Here is a 6,060-nt window from a genome sequence, read left to right as displayed (position 1 = left end):
CATTTGAAAACCACACGGGCGACACCTTTGTACTTGGATTGTCATCCATCAGCTTGACGGTGATCAAGGAGCCCCAATTCAACACTGAGTTTCTGAAGTCTAATATTTACCAAATGTGCAGCCTTGATCCCTTGCAATCCTCTTCACGAGGTAGAAAACGGAGACCACTGGCTTCCTCGAAGTCCCACAGTGACTTGTGATTACAATGGGGCCACAGCTCCGACTTTCCACACTTGCCATTGCTTTTCTCATTCCACAAAGCTGTAGTGTGTTCTAAACCTCTTCAAGTGAAATCAGATTGCTAATTGACCACTGTAGCACTTGCCTTAATTTGGGGAGAACCATTTTAAAAAGGCATTAAAGAATAAAATGAACTAAAAGTGATCATCTCAAATTTGTAGCTTTATTATTTAAAATACACAATGACCTCAGATTTTATTTTTACTTTCAAATATCAAGGAAACTTTAATATCATCATAGACTATACATATTTTTTCTATTCAGATGGTAATTTGCTTAATTGGAAAGATTATATAGTTCAGGACAAAACAATAGGCTAGGATCTAACTTCTTATAACTCAATGTAGGATTTCCAAATTTAGCAAATTTATCCATTGGATATACTTATACTGAAAAGCTATTCACTGTTTATCTTCAAGGCAGATTTAACTGGGCATCCTGTATTTTATCTAGTAACCTAGACTAGCACCACAAAAGTAAACAAAATGCATGAACAGCATTTATGCGATTCCTTTTTGGAATGAAGAAAGGAAAAACCTTCCTTTAAGATGGCACAACTGGGGCGTCCCTGGTGGCGCTGTGGTTGAGAGTCCGCCTGCCGATGCAGGGGACACGGGTTCGTGCCCCGGTCCGGGAAGATCCCACATGCCGTGGAGTGGCTGGGCCCGTGAGCCATGGCCGCTGAGCCTGCGCGTCCGGAGCCTGTGCTCCGCAACAGGAGAGGCCACAACAGTGAGAGGCCCGCGTACCGCAAAAAAAAAAAAAAAAAAAAAAAGATAGCACAACTGTTTTTATTTTTTAATATTTTCCTTTTTAATTTTTTTATTGAAGTATACTTGATTTGCAATATCGTGTAAGTTTCAGGTGTATAGGACGCAATTCAGATTCTTCTTTTTCAGAGTTTTCTCCTTTATAGGTTATAACATAATATTGAGTATATTTCCGACTACTGTTTTGAAAGCAGTAGGCAAAGCTGACTGTTTCCAAGGGGAGCCCAGAAGCAGCAAGTAATCAGGGCAGCGGTTCTCAAACGTGGGCCTGGGATCTGCAGCACCCGTGTCACCTGCACGTGGTTAGAATTGCAAACTCTTAGGTCCCACCCAGACTATTGAGTCAGAAACTCAGGGGACTGGGGCCCAGCAATCTGTGTTTCAACACAGATTCTGAAACGCTTGCAAGTTTGAGATCCACTGACTAGGGCACCGGCCCGTTCTACTTGCATTCACATCAAAAACCAACCAGAAAATGCTTATAAACTCAAGAACCTCCTTTTGAATGTTGTTGGCTTTGTTTTTACTTTTTATTACAGATATGGAGCCTTTATGTCCTCTCTTAATTAGACAATGAAGATGCGGCTATGGGGTGAGGGAGGAGCAAAGAGAGAGTAAGGGTTTTTTTTGTTGTTATTGTTGTTGTTGTTGTTGTTTTGCGGTACGTGGGCCTCTCACTGTTGTGGCCTCTCCCGTTGCGGAGCACAGGCTCTGGACGCACAGGCTCAGCGGCCACGGCTCACGGGCCCAGCCGCTCCGCGGCATGTGGGATCTTCCCGGACCGGGGCACGAACCCGTGTCCCCTACATCGGCAGGCGGACTCTCAACCACTGCGCCACCAGGGAAGCCCGAGAGTAAGGTTTTGACATGTTATTTGGTAGAGCCCTCCGGCCAAGGGCTGGCCTAAGATAGTTTCTTCAGCACCAAGATTATTTATTGACTGCAACCTAAAGCCATTTAATCAAATCAGCTCCAGTGTAAGGTCAATTTTGCAGATAATGGGGCCAACTTATCTAATCAATTCTTTATAATGGTTTCTAAGTAATAACAGGTAATTAAGATTTTGAAGCTGGTGGGTGAAATGCAGGATATAATGCTTTTGCTTTTCACAGAGAAGTTTGGATCCAAGATGTAAACAAAGAGACAATGTAACAAAGAACTTCTAAAGCTCCAAATGATCTGTGAACTACAGTCTTAGGAGCATTTTCATTTTGGGAGAGTTTGGTTAGACACCATATTATCTTAATTACATTAGTAGGGAATTACATATCCATGGGCTTAACATGTATATTTCGTGTATCCTAATGATATTAAATTAGAATGATATCATCTGATAAAAAGTTATCACCTAGCTGAGATTCATGATTTTTTATATCTTCTTATTTACTCTAAATGTTGGCATGGTCTAAGGTTTTTGATCAAATAATATGTTTTATTTGTCTTTTTAAATAAGGAAACAAATATAAATTAACTTTGTGCAATTAACCTTGGTTATTTATTTCCTTTTGAGTTTTCTCTCTTAGGTTCTAAATGTAAGAATAAGTACTGTTTATGTACAACGTAATTGTCACCCTTTCCAATATAATATCTTCATTTGAAGAGGTCTGATTAAATGTTTCATTAAATATTTAGAAAGAGGCATAATACATATGAAGACAAACACAGATGTGTATAACTATTTATAATACACATGAGTAAATATATATATTACATAGATATCACATCTGTCAACATTTAAACAAGATTATAGCCATCCAGATGATGTGGGAGTTTTTACCCTACATCTATACGATGGTCACATAGAGCTGCTCAGTAAACACACTGGCTATCAACCCAGCAACTCTCAAAAAAATGGAGGAGAAGGGGCCTTACATGATCCTGATGACAAACATTCAGAGGGATTGTAACTGAAGGATGAGTAATTCACACACAATGAAAACTTCTACCAAAACATGAGATGACAAAACATTACCCATCTCAATTTGAGTCAATAACCAGTTTTCAATACAAACTCTAGAACTAAAGCCTGATGGGCATGACATTCATCCTTGACAAGTGGGGAAATACATGAATTAAAAAAATGGTCAGTTCTCCCAGAACCTGTAAATTTATCCAGAAAAGACTGAGTCCTAACCAAAATTCTGCAAGTCTTATCTGACCCAGTGTCTTGAAGAATGTGCATACACAATGAAATCTTGGTTAGTGGAATAAATGACCAAGAAGATGACAATCTATCACAGAGGCCTAAAATAGGCTACCAGGTGCTGATGTATTTGCATTAAGAGGTGTTTTGGTTAACCTTATTGTAAAATTTGAAAAGTTTAAAAAATAGAATAGTGGCTATGTGCATAAACCTGTTATCTTCACTAAAAAAAAAAAAAAAGAAAACAAAACGCTTCCCTTTATTTAAAGGGAAGCTTACTGATGTAAGCTTAAAATAATGCAGAAAGTAATAAACTATATCTATTTGAAAGTACAATTCCCTAATTCTAACATTCCCTTAGGCAACAACAGTTATGACAAATAATTATCTTTGTGCCACACAAGCATAGAGAGCCCGACATCGTTTTGAAATCTTATTTCAGCTCACCTCAGGGAGAGGCCTCTAAGTTCCCTCGATTATGAATATGTTACTCTTTTTTCTAAATCAAAGGAGGAGAAGGTATTCTAGAAGGTTCAAGACATATTTGTTTCTTAAAACGCATTTCTTTGGGTCCCAAAGATTTCACGACAAATCACAAACTCATTAATTACGGCCCAACAGGTCAAGACATGCTTTTGTAGGTAACATCAAAGCAAAGGAACTTGCTTTATTTTATTAAATAAATGCTCTAATATCTGCAAAAATTTATTAGACCTAAAAATGCTTCCACTGAAGAAATAAAACTACCATAAAACTAGAGAAAGAGTCATAAAATATGGAATCACCGCAGTAGTAATCCTAATACTTGATTCATGTTTAAGAAGTCCCTCCGCTGAAATGTTCAGAAGGTGTAATTGCTATTTCTTGCTAAATTAAACTGAAAAGCACACAATGCACTTCTCTGATAATATAGGGTTTCTACAGGTTTTCTTGTAGCCCTGTTTGTGTAACCAGTGTTGACAGACTACCGAGACAGTTTGATTAAAAATGCTCACATGATTAAGTTCTTCTATTTACATAGCTAAGTATGTTTGGATGGTGAGCCATTTTATTTTTGTTTAAGAGATAATAGTTTGAACATGAAAGATCAAGCAAAAAATTGAATCTCCAGTTATAAAATGTGGCATGAAATACTATGTAATTAAGATGTAAATCATCCCATCGTAAGCTTTCAAAGAAATGGGAAGGAAAAATGTTCAAAGGGACCAAGCTCTCCTCTTTGTAAAGTTCATATGCCAGAGTATCAAGGAAGAGATGAGTTTACAGGAGGAATAGCAATGTCTGGGAAGAAAAGGAAATCTAGGCATGGGAGACAGTGGGCCTGAGCACCCCCAGAACCCCAATTCTCCTACTGAACCAAATTTACAAGCCAGAGAACTCTGCTCCTGTGTAATTCACTAAACCTGCTTTCAAGCAGTCATTCTGGGCAGACAAATGTCCCAGGCTTGGCAAGGATTGGAAAGAAGGGGGAAAACGCTCTCGGACCATGCAGCCTATTAAGGATCATAAACAAATACCCAGAATACAGGCCATAAGCACCAGAAGAGATGTACCCGGGGCCCAGGGAATTCAAGTAAGGAGGACAGAGTATTTGGTGGTGAAGAGTGAGTGAAGCCTGGGCGTGAAGAAGGCAGTGAGTGGGAATTTGGGGAGGAGAACTGAGACTGAGCAAAGATAGGAAGGGTTTGAGCACTGACCTATCACATAGGACACGTAGAGGAAAAGGGGAGAAAGACACTAGGGAAAGTGGTTTGGGGTCTTGGTGTGCGTGATAATAAAAGCCATTCAGAGGACTTGGTGTTTGCTTAATTCGACAGTCACTGAGAAGATCTAGAAAGAGCCTCAGTGGGGTGGTGACATGGCGAGAGCGAGCTTGTCAACCAAGGGGGGAGGGGGAGGAAGAAGCAGGATTTGGGGGCTGGTGGGGTATATCAGGGAAAAGATCACTGATGCCCGATTTATAAGGTAGAGAAGGCAAAAGAGGAAAAATTGAAATGAAAACTTATAAGATCAATATATATAATTTAGCGGGTGCTTAAAATATGATGCTGATACATGATAAAATTGATAAAACTAAATTTAATAATATAAGCAGGAATGATATAATGGAAGTATGAATAAACTATTTTTGAAAATTGGATGTGAATCTATTAACCTATTCCACAAATATATTGAATACCTACACATTCTAGACACATCTAGCAATGAAAAGAGCCACAGGTACAAAACGTAGCCACAGACACAGGTTGGTAGTGGGGCTACGATCCCCCAGAAGTTCTCTCCCCTCTGATCACCCCAGCACATCCTCAGCACACACACACAGGGACATATGCGCAGAAATCCTTAGTCTGTAAGCACTGCAGGGGCATGCCACCACCAAACACTCAAAATGGCTTTGTAAAAAGCAAATGAGGCAAGATGGTACATTTTTTTTCACTGAGAGCCTGGCAGCCACATCAACAAAAGAAAAACAATAGACGTGGACAGTCAACACTGATAAGGCTTTGGAGTCTGACCTCTGTGGCGCTATCATGATCCAGTTTGCTGGCTGATGAGAGCGTGTGGCATGGTTTCTATGTACTGAATAGTGTAGTTAAGCCTTTTCCTGAAGTGTCCTGTACTAAAGATAGTCAGCTAGGAGCACAATGTGAATTTGGATTGTACCATAAAAATGACTGTAGAACCCATGCCACTAGACTTACATATTAATGATCTATGTGGAAGAACAGAGAACCCAATCATCAAATGCTGAGATATATTTAGAAGCTACTGCAAGATTCTGTTGGCTGCTGAAAGGATTACTTCTTATGATTCCTTACATGCTACACTGGGCAGAATTCCTAACACTTTGTAAAATACAGATGTAAAGTGAAAAATCACCATATCAATTGGAAATGTGATTTTATA

The sequence above is a fragment of the Tursiops truncatus genome, chromosome 18 (genome assembly GCF_011762595.2).
Source record: "Tursiops truncatus isolate mTurTru1 chromosome 18, mTurTru1.mat.Y, whole genome shotgun sequence".
Classification (NCBI taxonomy): Eukaryota; Metazoa; Chordata; class Mammalia; order Artiodactyla; family Delphinidae; genus Tursiops; species Tursiops truncatus.
Note: the sequence above shows the minus strand (reverse complement) of the source record.